A 17,704-nucleotide genomic window follows, 5' to 3' on the forward strand; every position below is an offset into this window, starting at 1 on the left:
ATGGAAGCATGCACGCATCAGCTATTAAGATGAGGAGAAAGAACTGCCATAATGCCAGTATTTTATATGTCTTTATCATAAAATTCAATATTGAAATAACTCCAAATCTCAGAGCTATTTATTGCAAATATAACTCTTCTCTTGAATACACATGCATACGTTTGTATGTATGTTTCTAGGTATGAGTATATACATTTTAAGTGTGTATATTCCATTTAGAAATGCTCTGAGGAAGGACGAACCTGTGCACTGGGCTCAGGTGCCAAGACTACTGGGGCTGGGAAGGGTTAGAGGCAGCCAAGGGTGAGGTGCTTGTTGGTTACTTCAGGTAGGAAGGCAAAGCAAGTTTGAGGTAGCACTAGGCAAAGTCTGAAGTGCAATGATAAGCAAGATTTTAGACAGTTAAGCACTTTTTGAAAGTTAAGTCTTTTAAAAATAATTTTAAAAAGCTAAAAGCCAAATGTTATAAGAATCAGATTAAATCAAGGCAGCCACAGAACAATGGGTAGTTCCAGGTACACTGTCATCTGTAATACTTGAAAAACTTCCTTTATTAGCCCAAAGCTCTTTGGAGAAGACTCTGTGCCTTGGAAAGGTTTTCTGGAAGATAAAGGAGATTGACCAGAATATGGAGGGCTATGGGCTGGGAACTATCTGTTCTCTAGAAGTCTGCATCATCTGACCCTTCAGTCTAAATTAAAAATTACAGTTGATTTTCACTATTTGGGTATTCCATCATTTGTGAATTGGGCTACTCACTAGAAATTACTTGTAACCCCCCAAATCAATACTTGCTGTCAATTGTGGACATGCACAGAGCAGGGAAAATTTTGAGATGGTCAACACATATGCACTTTCCCAGCTGAGCTGACTTGTTGATTCAGCTCTCATACTATAAATATATGTTCTTTTTGTGGCGTATTTAGTGCCACATTTTTTACATTTTTGTGTTTTTTATTGGTGATTTCACTGTTTAAAATGGACCCCAAGTGTGGTGCTGAAGTGCTGTCTATTGTCCCTAAGTATAGGAAGGCTGTGATGTGCCTTATGGGATGTGAATTAGGTAAGTTTCATTCATGCATGAGTTATGGTGCTGTTGGTGTGAGTTCAGTGTTAATGAATCAACAACATACATTCAATATAGTGTCTTTAAGCAGAAACACATAAAACAAGATTATATATTGATTTGTTGATGAAAACATTGTGACCAAAGGCTTGTGGGAACCTAATCCTGTATTTATTCTAGGAGCAGTGGTTCAATATTCACTAATTCTGTGTTCATGGCAATTTTATAGACTGCGACAAATGAGAATAATGAGAACCAACTGTATCTTACATGTAATTTTCAATAATAACTCAAACATTAAACTCCCTATTTTTATTTGCCACTGATCCTATATATGTTTGCTGTTATGGTTCGCAATTTTGGGGAGAAGGGGGTAGAAAATGCTGTGTAAAGAGTGACTGCCTGACTTCCACCTAAGTGTTTTGAGCATTAAGAATGAAAATTTTGCCATTATGACTGGAATGACACGGAGACTCAAATTATGATTTACATGTGCCTATATTTATAATTAACATCTTAAAACTTCAAGCAACATTAGTATTGAGGAGCCTCTAGGAGTTTTCTGATTAAGAAAGAGGCAAAACTTCGATACATCATTGCCTAGAGAAGAATTAAACTCATTGTCTTAAAAGTTTACCCCACATAGGCCAGTTGGGACACTCAGTATCATAGGGAATATTGGAGCAGCACCTTTAAATGCTTTCCTGTGTGCACCAAACAGCATCTCATAGTTTGTCTCTGGTTCAGAAGAAATACAGAGGGATGTAAGCATAGTCTTACCATGAGTAAGTGCAACAGCCAGAGACAAATTCGGCTTAGTTCTGCATCCAACACACAGAGAGCTCCCCTGAGTTCTGTACTGATCAGCATTTGAGCAAATTAGAGCATGGCAAGCAGGCAGGAAAAGGCATTACACCCAAATCCTTCTGCTGAGGCACCACCTACCACCATGTGAAGGCCTCTGGGAGCTAACCAAAGGACGTGGATTGGAAAAGCCTGATAAAGAAAGGCAACTAAACAAAACTATATCCTGTGTCTATAATACAGTTCACTCCTCCTATTCATGACAGGTAAGAAATTATAAAAGGTAATTTTATCTTTCTTCCTGTATTACTTTTTTGCCTCCATGCAAACAGGTGACAGTATTAAAATCCAAATAATTTCCCTCTGTTTCCTTACTCTTTCGACTTTCTAAAGGTCTTGAGAACCAGAAATTGGTAAGATAGGTCTCCATCTATCATCACACAATGTGTGTGCATGCTTCTTTGTCTCTATCTCGATCTCTCTGTTCTCCTCCTCCTCCCTCTTCTCCCTCTCTCACACACATAAACACACACACACTTCAGACCATCTTTGCAATCAGAACTCTGTAGACCTAAATCAGCAAAATATCATTAAGAATAAGGTTCAGTTACTACTGTGATTTAGAACGTGTGTGTAGAATGGTGTTGTCTTTTCTGATTAATCAATGAAAAGAAACTTTTTAAAGGTATTAAACCATATAATCAGAGGGCTCCCTTACATTAGGAGAGTTAAAGAGTGGTTGTGAGGGTTATTGGTGCTCTGCCTCCTCTTGCTCCATTCTGCATCAAGGGCGTTGAGATAAGAGGACTTTAGGGCTCATGCTATCTATTGATGATCCACTGTCAAGGGGATTGGAAGAATGACATAGATAAGCAGACAGGGTTTCAGGTGTTTATTTAGGTTGCCAGGTCATTTTATATTGAGCTGAAACTCTTAGGATGAAAATATACTTTTGGAAATGATTAAAGAGTGATTCTCTACTGCCAAAGCCGCTTCTCATTGCATCGCTAGACTATGTTGTCGAGTCTACTCATACTGACTGTGCCCTGAAAATTTCCAGGACAGAAAGTTAACCTGCCAATAGTAAGTAGTAAGAAAAGAGGAAGGATTTCTGACTTTAGAAGAGGTAGTGACTCACCATATGGATTCCACTGTCTATGGAACAGTGACTGCTCTCTGAGGTACAGAAAGGGAGCCGTATAACCTGACAGAACACTGCAGCTCAGAGTAATTTGCCCCGCAGGAGGCAGAGGTATCACCCTGGTTGGAAAAAATGAAAAATGAGAGAAAGCCATTTCCCATGACGGCTCTGGGAGAGTGGAGCTTTGAGGTGTCCCCGATAAAGGGAAGAGTCTGCTCATTAAGTGAAGGTGGGGAGAGACAGAGACCCACTTGAACAGCTGCAGAAGCAATTGCGTCCCTGGTGAGGAAGCCAGGCTGCCTCGTGGGGCCACCCCAGCTTATTAATAGGGAGGAGCCACAGGAGAGGGCTTGGCCACCTACGTCTGTCTCAGAAGTCAGGCTAGTGTTTTCCAAGGAGTAGCAAAAAGATCTGGATTTGGAAAAGGGTGCAGTGAAAAGTGTCCCTGAGACAAGTCTTTTCTAAATCTGGTAGGTTTTCCACAGTGACAAAACAAAAGAAAAGGCAGAAATGGCTTTTCCTTCCACTCTACAAATGAATTCTCTTTTTCCAGAATATTATCATCATGTAGATCGACTTCTTTGAAAATACATTATTGATATTCACAAAATTATAGGTGATTTTACTTTTTGGAGAAAGTGACATAATAGAAAAGAATTAAGAAGCCTTATTTGAGAATTTTTAAACTGTATTTTACTTTCAAGCACTTCTAATTCCAAACCAGGCGTCTCCTACCTCTTGTAGTTTAAATTTGATTCCTTTTAGACACAGAACGCTATAAATGGACACATTCCCATAAGTGATTTATGTATGCTAATTTATGCAGTAGTTAAAACAGACATAAATTTAGTCCTCAAGGAACTTGTATTCCATAATCAATATGACTTATAAAATAAAGAGACTTTTCTGTAAAAAAGTAAATGTGAACAATAATTTTATTTTCTATTAATGAGGCTTATCATGACAGGATATTTTGACCTATGAGTAAAACATAATTGAAGTAATAAACATTGTCCCTTAACTAGTCAGATGGAGTTGATTTTATAAGCTGTGCCTAATTTGTAGAGTATTTTAAAATACAAATAAAGAGTAAAGAATTTCAAGGTCTGCGGAGCAGGTAAGAAAAGCAAGATGGCGTGAGTGACTGATTATCAGTGTGATGCATGGGCACACAAGAGAACCAATGAGATAAAAGGTGTTGGTTGGTACAGAGTCCCTTATTAGAGGTTTTAAAGGTAAGGATAAGAAAAGTGCCATTAAGACATTAGACTCTGGAAAATAAGAGTGATTTTTTTAAAGGAGAGAGAGAATTTCAGGCTCTATACTCAAAGTGGTGAATGAAAAAAGAAAATTTAACTCCAATATTCAAAAGAAGATTCAGATCTTTAAGTATAATACATGGATATAAACAGACTCACTGATCTAGAGTTACAAGGGACTTTGATCTCATCAAGTCCAAAGGATTGAACTCACAGATTAAGATACTGGGGCTCAGATGAGGAACCTTGTGGGGGCACAAAGTTAGCTAAAGACAGAGGCAGGGGTATTACCAACATTTCCTGTTTAGACATAGGATTGCTTCTCGGCTAAAGCCTATTACACATTTTAGAACTACAGATATTTTCTATTGCATAAAAAAAAAAAAAAGCTTATACCAAAATCCAAAATGTAAACCAGCTGACATCTTGCTTTGTTTAAAGAGGTGAGATGCATATTAGGGGCTCGGGGTATGTGTGGAGGGTTATGTAGAGCACCCCAACCCCACTGCCTCTTTCAGGGAGCCTCAAAGGGCTCCCCAAGTAGCTAAGACAATTGAAACTCCCTGAAATACATGACCTTTTCTCTGTCTTTTGTTCAAATGAAGAGTAAGCCAGAATATCTCAAGTAATATCGTCTAAAAAGTATAAGCCCTTGAGAAAGTACAACTGTGTTAACAATTAATAATTAAGTTGCACTGCATCATCTTGAGGAAAAAAATATACAAAATTTATCTTTTATCTTTCATTCTTTAAATTTTCAGTTGGTTATATTTAATCATTTATTCTTTAGCTGATTTAACAAACACATATCTAACATTTATTACATGCTAAATGTTGGGCCAGATACTTGGAAACACACAAAAAAGGTACTTTTGCTGCCAAGAATCTTAAGGTGAAACGAAATTATCATACAGGGTGTTAAGGGCTAGGCTTCAGGTCAGAAGAGGGTGTTTTGGGAGCAGAAAGAAGAATGAAAATCAGGGAGGTTTTCCTTGAAAAGGTGATGCTTGGAGAAGGATTTGAAGGATAAGGAGGGGGCAAGGAGGAAATAGTTTACTGGGAAGGGGGGAAAGTCAAGACAGTAAGTGACAAGACCTGGAGGTAGAGAAGACACTTTGCATTTGAAGAACTTGTGAATGGTGGAGTACAGCGCCCGTGGTTCAGCACTGACTACAATACTGAATACAATAGGTTAAGTGTTGACACCTCTCTGAATAAATTAACCAATGGTAAGAGGTCAACAAATTAAATTAGACAGTGTCTTGACTCAGTTTCCTCCATACATAGGGGTGAATAACAATAGTACCCATCTCCCAATCATTCTGGAAGATGATTGCACAGGTTCTCATTTTAGATAACCTCCTTCAGGCAATAAGAAACACAAAATTAGACTACAAGGTGCTACTATTTTTCATTCATCAGAGTAGGAAAAAATCAAGAAGTTCATGTTGATAAGGGGATGAGTAGAAAGGCAGTTGTATATTACAAGTATGGATATAAATTGTACAACATCTACAGAAGATAATCTGGCAATATATTTCTGATTTGTAAAATCATACGAACCCTTTGACTGAGCAACATCTTTTAAGAACTTATCCCATAGACAGACTTAGACATGTGATAAAGAACATAGTTCTTAGCATATTAGATGGGTAAATCTTGTTATTATGTAATAGTATTTCAGACTGAAACTGAAAATACACTGGAACACTGATTGATGTTTGTCTCTTGGTGATCTGACTCGAACAACTCACTCCTTACGTTAAAGGATGCAAGTTAGTCCTAAAACCTAAAGCAAGGAAATGGTAAGTCTTCAATGAGCAAATTCATACGGAAATATCTAGTATGGTGTCTACCACATAGGACAGTGATCAATAAAGAGTATTATTGTTAGAAAAAAAAAACTCCCACATTAAAAAAAGAATATTATTGTCAGTTCTTATGGACTAGCTAAAGCTATTAAGAATCACTTAGTGATTTTAGGCAACGATTCAATAAGATTAGGGCTTTAGAATAATCACTTGGGCAGTAGTAAAGGGATAAGGTGGAAAGAGGTGACCCAGGTAGTAGGGAAACTAGTTGGAAGGCTATTAAAATTGTCTAGATAAGATACTACAGGACCTGGGCTACAGCATCAGGGACTGAGAGAAGACAACAAATTAGAAAATGCTGAAGATAAAAAAAATTCAATATGTGGAACTGCCTGAATAGAAGAGAAAGTAATTATGAGACATTTACATATCCTACAAATAGTTTGTAGACAACTTTAACATTAAAACATGGGGGATAAAATTGCATCAAATCAAGGGAGGGACATCTTTGCCAGCATTTTTTTTTTTAACCTAGGCAGGAAACCATGAAACACACACCCACACACGCATGTACACACACACAGGTGCTCGCTCACTCACAGAATGTATTTTTTCCCTCAGGACTAGGATGGTTCTAGTGTCATAGCACCCCAGGGTCAGTATCCCTGCCAAGAGATGCCATCTCCACTCATAACGGCAGTGGAAAGAGGCTCTGCGCTTCCAAAGAGCGACACACTTGTGACATTCAGTCATCAGACCTAAATTCATAAGCCAAGCAATTCAGGGAGGTGTGTTCTGCCAATATCACCATGGGTTCTTAAGCAATATATTTTTATTTTGAGTCCTCTATTCCTAGCATATTTCCTATGATAGACATCAGCTATATTCACTCACTGTGACAAAAACAATTCCTTAATGTTCAAAAGAAAAAAATAATACATGTGACTTAACATGGGACTCCAACGTACCCTTAGAACCATTCCAGATAATTAGGAAACTGTATTGGTGATTTTATGAAGGAAAAAAGAGGCTGATTCATATTTATTTCTGTTTCAACCATGATTTTAACACTACTCTCAGAAAATGTTGCCTTGATTGCTTTCTACCTCTTACATTTCCATACGCCTCCTCAAGCAATTTTTCTGGCCTTTAACTGACTCCAGATAGAGTATATGTGACAAGAAGGCAGTGCTGGTCTCCCAACCAACCTACCCTGGGGACGCCTAAATCAGCTTTTAACCCATAAACATTTGCATTCAAACTGAAAAACCTCCCTGAGCTGAGTCATGTCAGGAAAAGTATGGCTCAGAAAAGAGTACAGAAACTGCAACCAGACCAGGCCTCAAGAGGGCAATGCACTCAGGGGTGTTTAATAAATACTTGCTGGTTGACTGATTACTGGCCAGTTTCCAGTGCTGAGGACTTGCTGTCATCTCTGAGCACACAAATAGAGGAGAAAATAAACCATCTAGAACTCTGAACAGCAGGGCTTGTCTCCCAGGCATGTGGGACAGGCATTCAGCCTTGCAATCTGATGAGAGGAGGGCTGCTCAAAAGACCACTGCCCCCAGGTAACTTCCCCATCAGCCTACCCCTGTGATGCTTCTTCACTAGAAATGTCTAGTTGTTAGGTTGCGTATCTGGGCTCTGGGAGTTTTCTGTCATAATGCGACATCGCTGCAGGGATGCTGCCTGCAAAGACTCCTGCATACCTTAAAATGGGCACCTATCAGATTGCTTTCTAATATGACTGCCACTTGGCTCCAGTCAGACACTGAAGATGCTGTCGTATTGGAGGTGGGAGTGGGGAAGGATGGACAGCAGCTGTTACTCAGAAAGTGCAAACCAGTTGGAGACCCCGGAAGCAGGGACTCAAGGGTTGTCATCTGCTTCATCAGTTTGTTTTAACAGGATAGTCCTGCAAATTGAACCTATGCGCAAACACATCTAGCAAACCAATTTGTATTTAAGGAAGAGAAGGGGTTACATTCATCTCTCCCATTATTTTTCCTAGTATAGTAGGGTCACATTTGTATTTTCTGGATTTAAGATGTTATAGTAGGAGAAATTAAGTACTTTAAAAAATTATCTAATGTCTTTGAAGTTGCAAAGAGTCAGACACGACTGAGTGACTGTACAATAATGTCATATAATTTAGGAATAGTGTTTATAAAGAAATAACACAGGACAAATTGACATCCATGCTTCTCTCTTCCAACCCTGTCTCTGATACTTATATACAAGTGCTTTTCCCCTAAAGAAGAAAAAAAAACACTCAAGGCTGCCTTTAAGGGAAGAAAGTCATAAAGAATACGAGCAGACAGAGAAAGAGAGGTCACAGGCAGCCTAGTCCTGGTAAATGCAGTCTACTCAATTACAAACTGGCCTTGGAGTGACTGCAGGGTCTTCAGCACTGAGATAGTTTCCCCTTAACAAGTGGAGTTGTAGGGAATTTCTTCCTGATACATCGAAGATCAGGCCTTGATTCAAGTCCACTTCCCTTGGCTATTGCACTAGTCTAGCCACAAACACATCATGTCTGGACGTGGTGAGACAACAGATGACTATTTACTGATATCCACATTGCCGCCTTCTCCCCTTTTCATCTGAGAAAATGACCTTCTAAATATACATATATATATATATATATATAAATAAAACAAAAACAGATCTTGCTATTCTCTGGCTTGAACCCCTTGAAAGGGTCCCCAGATCTCTTAGGATAAGATTCTGTGTCTCTCTAGTATCCTACAGTGACCTTCTTAGATTTCTCAAAGTCCCCAGGCCACTCTCCACATGCCCACAGCATTCCAGACACTTCAGTTTCCTTTCTTTCCTCAAATATGCCAGGTCCATTTCATCCTCAGAACCTACTTGTTCCTACAAGCTGCAAGCTACCTTTCTACTTTTCTCATGGCCAAGTTTTCATCTACTATTAGGTCTCATCTCCTCAGAAATAACACTGATTCTTTATTAAGTGGCTTATACCATCCCCAGCCTTATTCTCTGCCAAGGTTCCCTGGTTGTTCCATTCAAGTATTTATCAGAACTGTAAGTAGAGAAACAAAAAGACAAAAAACAAATAAACAAAAAAGAACTATAAGTAGATATTCATCTACTTGTTTCTTGTTCAGTTTGATCTAGACTGTAGCTCCTGGAAGGCAGAGAGTCTTCTCTGATTAATATACTTCTGCTCAGTGTCCTACACAAACCCAGCACATCTTATTTATTAATTTTTTGGCAAATGAATGAGTCAGCTCTGATTTTCTAAGCAGCTCTTCATCCTGACACTTGGTCAGGATACAAAGTGTTAACAGAGAACAATCATAGTATATTGCTCTCCACAAACTAACCAAGGAGCTGAGATGCTTGGGGTTATTTTCCCCAAATTTTGCAAGTTACAGTCAATTTAAGACAGATTCTTATTAACTTAAGCTTCCACACCCAAGCACAGAAATTTGTATTCTGCTCCTTTGTTCCAAGTTTTGATCTGTGACAGTTTTAGATAAAGGAAAAAAAAAAATTAAGAGACTAGAAGAGGCTTGGTGAGAGAACATAAAATCATCTTTCTTTACCCGTCAGCAGTTCACAGATACCTTATAAATGCATGGTTTTTGAAAGCTCTTCATTTAAAAAGTACAAACAATATAAGGTGATGTCAAATTTTCTAAATAAGTGATATAATTCTTATATACAGGTGTATATATATATATATGCCAATATGTCATATTTGAAATTTATATGATATTTTGTATAAAAGTGCATTTTCATGGATCAGATTTGTGTGAAGTGGAGAATAAAAGCAATCCAAACCCAAGATAGACTTGGGATTTTACTTAAGCGTGTCAGGCCATTGGGTCTACCCTGCTGCTTGACAGCTATAGAGCAAATAGGTTTTGGATATCTGTGCAGACTCTTGGGTTCCTGGGCCATAACAGGTGAGAGTTTCCATCTGCCTCACACAGTAATTGTGGAGTTTAGGATATATGATAATGTTGAAACATCCAGAGCAATATCTGGCACATTGTGGGTGCTTACTAGTGGCTAATTCAATTTAAATCTCTTCCCACTTTCCAGGAGATTTTAATTGGTCCCTCTGCTAAAAATCACCTCCATCTCTTAGTAAATCCAGTCATGTGTTTGGATTCGTTTGAGCTTCTATATTCTTAATTGGATAGTTCAGCCCAGGGTTTATTATAAAAGCCTGGATTCTACAATCAAATTACAGATCAATCAACAATTACAAGAAAAACAATTAATGGCCGGCAATGGTTCTGATTATACAATTGCGGCCCTGGCTTGCTTTGCTTTCCCTGGCCTCAGACTTTTTCCTCCAGAGGCTGCAGGTGCTCAGAAGGCCTCCCTTCTTTTCTAAATTGATCAACTGTGCACGTTCACCAATGAAAGTCTTTTACAACGTATTTCTTCTACAAATGAGTAGGAGGGGAAAAAGATTTCTGCTTTCATTGTTGGGTGTTTTGAATAAAAGAAGAGCTTCAGTGATGTGCTGTGTCCCTTGAAAACATGCTTTCTCAAAAGGGGCAGTCTCAGCCCCAAGGGGGTGGGGAAGATCTTAGCTACCACAGTCATTTGTGGTCTCCCTAGGACCACAGTTCAAGAAAAGGGCATACTGTGTGTGATCATACGAAAATTTCGTGGGAAGGAGGGCAATTAGAAAAATTATTGTTTAAAAAGGCTCTTGGGCTATGATAACACTGACACATGTTGGGAAACACTGTGATAGTAAAAACCCCTCTTAGAATTCTCCTTTTCCTAAAGCACATGCATTTAGAACACAACTACTTAAAGGGAGTGGAAAGATACCAAAGACATGTGGGTTGCCCTCACTCTTCTTCTGAGTCATGGGCAGAATAGACTTTGAGTCAAGCTGACCTATGTTCCAATCCTGGGTCAGCCAACTTCCCCACACACACACCATGCAACCTTGCACTTGTTATTTAATGTCTGTACAAAAATATAGATTATCAAATTATCATTGGATCAATTCTGTAAGAGTTTGGGGGGCGGGTGGTTAGAGGGCACAGCGTACCAGGCTTGGCCTAGCTTAGACATGTAGTAAATGGGTACCATTGCTATTCTAGTAGCAATGAAACAGCGCATCGGGGGTGATGAGTGGGCTAGGAACAGCAGCTCAGAGTCCTGTAGGGGGAGCAGCCTTGGGCAACATAAGTTGGGAAAAGGGATAAAAACCTAAGATTGTCTTGCCTCTTTGATGTTTTCCCTTGTGATTTAGTCTTAGCATCATTCAACAGCTTTAGGTCATGGAATTATTTTGGTACTGACAGATAATTACATTTTACCATTCTTTCCTCTGGGCCTATAACCTTGCTACCATGCTAGTTCTATATCTGTAGTGTTGCTGTATATTGCATGAGGAGATTATTTGAAATGCTTGTTCCCATCCAAGGCTGGAACACAATAGCATTTCAACCAGGAAAGGCTCTCATAGTAGCAAGGGAGCTGCTGCCAGCATCCCCGACTAGTCACCTGAGGATTGGAACAGCACATCTCTCAGGCTTCGTCCACAGAATGATTTACAGAGAACATGCAGAGCATAGCAAAGAGATAGATTTCATGCTTAAAAGGTTAATTCTTGATTTGATTTGTTTTAGAAGTCCTGGAGATTCAGTGGAGGACAAGACAGACAAAGAGAGAAATTACAGGGCTCCTGCTCTTCAAAGAGAGTAATGGGATGAGATAAAGAAATGCATAGAGAGAATTATTTGATGTTTCTCTAAATTTATCTGTTTAATTTTCTCATAATCCTCCTCCAATACCGCTTCCCTTTTGCATGTCTTTCCTGCTCAGGTACTAGCTATCCTCTTATTTCTCTCATTTCTCTCAAAATACATCCATTTTCACAAATGTATCTTGTTTAAGGGTGAAAGAAAAGGAAGGCAGGAACAGGAAAGTCAGAAAAAGTGTATTTTTTATATGTAATATAAGGAAGGTATCCCACAATGACAACCAGATAGTTTAAATGCTTTGCTTTAACTTTCAATTAAGGTTGATGATCACACATTTCCTGCAGAAAGAGGTATGCACAATGCCTTCGGTGAATTTCAAAATGCACTGCTCCAGCTACTAAAAGTGATAACAAACTTCAAAACAAAACATGCTGTTACAATCACCACTAACATTTTATTTATGTGTTTACTTCCTTGTGTTGGAAGTAATGGCACCACTGGGTATTTTGAGCACCTTTTTCCCCCCTCAAAGGCCAGAGGTCGGGCTATAGATTTTCAAAGAAATACAGCAGTAACCCCACATCACTACAGAATCTTTCAAACCCTTGGCTGTCAAATATATTTCTCAACAAGTATATTTTTTGCCTCCCTGCCTGTAAATGAACATAGTGGGCCAGGCATTCACACTTTCCTGAAAAGGGGATGAAGAAGACTTTCTGGCCTAATTGAAACTATAGAAAAACTAATTTTGGAAGTCTAATAGAATTTCCTGGGCTGGATGTAAGCCAAATTGGAGCACATTTCTTCCATCACCTTAAGTTTAGAAAAAAGGACAACTGGGAGGAAAAAGACAGGGTGAAGTTTGACATCATACTTGAAAGCTCACTGTCAAGAATACTTTTTTCAAATCTTCTTATAAAAATGTACTTTCTAATATTAGTGAACCCAAATGTCTCTATCTATCTGCCATGTCTCTCACTGTCCTCGATGGCTTTTATTAGTTAGCAGGCGCCATCCCATGGTTCATCTTAGCGAGGGAGGCTCAGGCAGCTGTCTGCAGCCAGCTTTTCCGTTTGGGCACCAGGATGTCAATGGCAGGGCCTGAGGGAACAGCCTGGAGGCTCATCTCCAGTGAGCAAAAACAGTTCATTAGCAGAAACCCCTGCAGAATCACCTGAGCTCTTTTCTTCAGGACTGCTTCAAGGGTAGTTCTATCCTCCAAACTCCAAACGCATGCTTCCCTATAACCCATGATGAAATACACTCTCATTGGATGGTAGTTTCTGAAGTCTTTATAGTTGGAAAAAGTTTCTTGTTCATTCTCTCTCTCTTTCCTCCATCTTCCTCCGCCTAATCTATTGAATTATCATTGCAAATATTCTCACTGGCTTAATTAAGTTTTTGTTGTTCAGTCTCTCAAGTCATGTCAGACTCTTTGTGACCCCGTGGACTGCAGCATGCCAGGCTTCCCTGTCTTCCCCATTTCCCAGAATTTGCTCAAACTCATGTTCATTGAGCTGATGATGCTATCCAACCATCTTATCCTCTGTTGTCTTCTTCTCTTCCTGCCCTCAGTCTTTGCCAGCATCAGGATCTTTCCAAAGAGTCAGCTCTTTGCATAGGTGGCCAAAGCATTGGAGCTTCAGCTTCATCATCAGTCCTTCCAATGAATATTTAGGCTAATAAGTTTGGACTTCTTTTATTTATTTATTTATTTTAGAAAAAAATATTTTTAATTGTAGGATAATTCCTTTACAATATTGTGATGGCTTCTGCCTTACACCAACATGAAGTAGCCATAGGCATACCCATGTCTCCTCCCCCTTAAACTCCCCTCCCACCTCCCTCTGCATCCCACTCCTCTAGGTGTCATGGAGCCCCAGCTTTGGTTTCTCTGCACCATACAGCAAATTCCCACTGGCTGGCTATTTTACAAAAATCTTCTTCTTTGAGAGCTTCATGATGACAGGCTGACCGATGCTATGTGTCATTGATATATTGGGTTGGTCAAGATGTTCGCTTGGGATTTTCTGTAATACGTCACAGAAAAACCTGAAATAATACATATGAGCCTTATGCTGCTGCTAAGCTGCTAAGTCACTTCAGTTGTGTCCGACTCTGTGCAACCCCAGAGATGGCAGCCCACCAGGCTGCCCCATCCCTGGGATTCTCCAGGCAAGAACACTGGCGTGTGTTGCCATTTCCTTCTCCAATGCATGAAAGTGGAAAGTAAAAGTGAAGTCACTCAGTCGTGTCCGACTCTTAGTGACCCCATGGCCTGCAGCCTTCTAGGCTCCTCCTTCCATGGGATTTTCCAGGCAAGAGTACTGGAGTGGGGTGCCATTGCCTTCTCCAATCAGCCTTATACACTCCACTTATTTTTTTAAATACCAAGTCTGGTTCTAAATCCTATTTATGTCATATGCTATCCTGAGGTTCTGGCCAATCATTTCATTTACTGGATCTTAGATTTTTCTTCTGTTAAATGCTAATCATGAGACTACTTTCATCCTATGGTTGTGAGGATTAAATATATAATACATTAATATATAACATATATAATATGCTTAACATACACCTGGTGCATAGTATGTTTAATTTAGTATTGTTTATTTATAAATTACTTTTGTTATTAACATAAATATGTAGATCCCCTTGCTCTTGTTCCCACAAGATGGTATGCATATAATCCTCAGGAAGTTTATGGGTTACTTGCAACCCACTCCAGTATTCTCGCCTGGAAAATCCCATGGACACAGGAGCCTGGCAGGCTGCAGTCCATGGGGTCACAAAGAGTCAGACACGACTGAGCCACTTCACTTCAAGGTCTATTTAACAATGTTATTGAAGTAACAGTCATTTAAAACCTACATGAATACTGCTGAAGAAACATCAAGGACAATCAGATGCTTTGAGCTATGTGTGAGCCATCAACAAATTCAATGTAAGAATTACAATATCCTAAGCTGTTTCTCCTCTGCCACAATTCTTCCACATGCCTGTTCCTTTTTCAGAGTGGGAAATATTATCATTTCCAATAGCCCAAGCTCCAGGTTTCATTTGCCATTGAATCCAAATGGTTCACTGAGTTGTGGTCCAAGTCCTCCCATTTCTCCTCCCATATCATCTCCCTCCAGTCTCTCCCTTCTCTGGCCCCAGTATGATGGCTTTAGTCCAGCTTGAAAAAGGATTGCTTTAACGTCACAAAGTGCTTTTGTATACCTTGCCACTTAGACGAGTCCACCCCTTCAGCACAGAGATGCAGGTGAATTACATCAATGCCAACTAGGTTGTGGAAGTGCAGTGTCTCAGTCTCAGCCTACATGGAAGCAAACTGAAGAAAGGGACATAGACCAGCTGCTACTCACATAGATCAGATGCTAGAACATGGTGGCCTTTGGAATTGCCTTAATCTAAAAACTTAACCAGATCACCTGTCATCACAATTCAATTCTAAACTCCTTCTCAAGACATGTGAGGACTTTTAAAAGCCACCTCTCCATAATTCTTTAACCACAACTCATGCCACTGCCTCAGGTAGGCATGTTGCTTTAATCACACCAAACCATTTGCCTTGGACATGTCATGCTTCTTCACAGGGTCATGAACTGGTATATTTTGCTATCTAGAAAGACTCCTCTTCCTGAATTTACTCTGTGATTTCATTCTGTGGGACTCTATTTATGCATCTCCACCTCTAGGAAAACCTTTCAGTGTTCCTCAGACATAGTCAAGGTCCCTTTTTCTCTGCCTTTGAAAGACCTGAATTGCCATCTCTTACTATACAGAGTTCATTGTCTTATTACTGATATGTCTCTCATGAAAGGCTGCTGCTGCTGCTGGTGCTGCTAAGTCGATTCAGTCGTGTCTGACTCTGTGCGACCCCATAGACGGCAGCCCACCAGGCTCCCCTGTCCCTGGGATTCTCCAGGCAAGAACACTGGAGTGGGTTGCCATTTCCTTCTCCAATGCATGAAAGTGAAAAAATAAAGTGAAGTCGCTCAGTCGTGTCCGACTCCTAATGGTTCAAGTTTATAATTATCTTAATATTAATTATATGGTGTTCATGGTTTACTGAATAAAAAAATGAAAGATGGAATAAAACAAGGAATGAACTTCTCTCTTTTCCAGACTTCCTGATGATTTCACTCTCTTGATATTTCCTTCTCCACAAATCATTCTGACTTGAAATTCATGTATGACCTGCCCAAACACCTATCAACTGAGCTAATGTATTTCTACAACTGGTCTGACTGCCTTACTGATTCACAGGAGGGAGAGACAATGAGACAGGATGAATGACCCACACATAACATGGAGAAGGACTTTCAAATGGATCTAGTTCAACCTTCTACTTCCCAGTAGGACAAACGGAAGGAAAGTTTCAATTAAGCCTTAGAAGCAGCACTCATGACTATTTAAGTCTTTTGTTTTTCTGCCTTGGGGAGATGTGTGGAAGAACAAATCCAATGCCTCCACTAGCTGAAGGTGTTTATCTCATTTTTCAGAGAGCAGATAGTGTATTCAGTTCAGTTCAGTTCAGTTCAGTTGCTCAGTCGTGTCTGACTCTTTGCGACCCCATGAATCGCAGCACGCCAGGCCTCCCTGTCCATCACCAACTCCCGGAGTTCACTCAGACTCACGTCCATTGAGTTGGTGATGCCATCCAGCCATCTCATCCTCTGTTGTCCCCTTATCCTCCTGCCCCCAATCCCTCCCAGCATCAGAGTCTTTTCCAATGAGTCAACTCTTCGCATAAGGTGGCCAAAGTACTGGAGTTTCAGCTTTAGCATCATTCCTTCCAAAGAAATCCCAGGGCTGATCTCCTTTAGAATGGACTGGTTGGATCTCCTTGCAGTCCAAGGGACTCTCAAGAGTCTTCTCCAACACCACAGTTCAAAAGCATCAGTTCTTCGGCGCTCAGCTTTCTTCACAGTCCAACTCTCACATCCATACATGACCACTGGAAAAACCATAGCCTTGACTAGACGAACCTTTGTTGGCAAAGTAATGTCTCTGCTTTTCAATCTGCTATCTAGGTTGCTCATAACTTTTCTTCCAAGGAGTAAGAGTCTTTTAATTTCATGGCTGCAGTCACCATCTGCAGAGATTTTGGAGCCCAAAAAAATAAAGTCTGACACTGTTTCCCCATCTAGAAAAAGTGTAGTAGCTGCAGTAAATGGTAAAAAACAGTGATTTAAGCTTGGAAAAAATGGAAAAAAAAAATGGCTGAAATGATCCAAACTAAATGGCAACCAAATCTGCTTGTGATGTGTGTTTGAAGCTTGATGAAGAAGAAGAAGAAAAAAAAAAAAAGTCTGAAAACACTTTGCTTAGCTATTAAACACACTTGCAGCATTTTTCTCCTTCCTCTCATTATGGCAGTAAATTACAGCAAGGTGGGAGCCCATTCTCAGCCTCATAGAACTGGCTTCCTGCTACCAGCCCAGTCACAGCCACTCCAATTAGTCACCAGCTGAATGACTATGCAACCACAGATTTAGATCAAAAAGCGGTTTTCATTTCAAGACTAATTCACAGCAAGAAATGTTCCTTCCCTCTCCCCATGACCGTTCAGAATGCCATTGCTACACAGAGAATAACACAGGATGGTATCTGTTCTTGGTATTCATCTTATTCTGGATGTTAGAGCAAAATATGGAGGAAGGTGAGGTTAGGGGTGGGGTGGTAAAGTTCTTCCCAGTTTTCAGGTCTTTCCTGGTAGCTCAGCTGGTAAAGAATCTGCTGCAATTCAGGAAACCCCAGTTGGATTCCTGGGTCGGTAAGTTCCCTGGAGAAGGGATTGACTACCCATTCTAGTATTCTTGGGCTTTTCTGGTGGCTCAGATGGTAAAGAATCTTCCCAAAATGTGGGAGATCTGGGTTCAATCCCTGTGTTGGGAAGATCCTGTGGA

Source organism: Bubalus bubalis, chromosome 1 (genome assembly GCF_019923935.1).
Source record: "Bubalus bubalis isolate 160015118507 breed Murrah chromosome 1, NDDB_SH_1, whole genome shotgun sequence".
In the NCBI taxonomy this organism is placed as follows: Eukaryota; Metazoa; Chordata; class Mammalia; order Artiodactyla; family Bovidae; genus Bubalus; species Bubalus bubalis.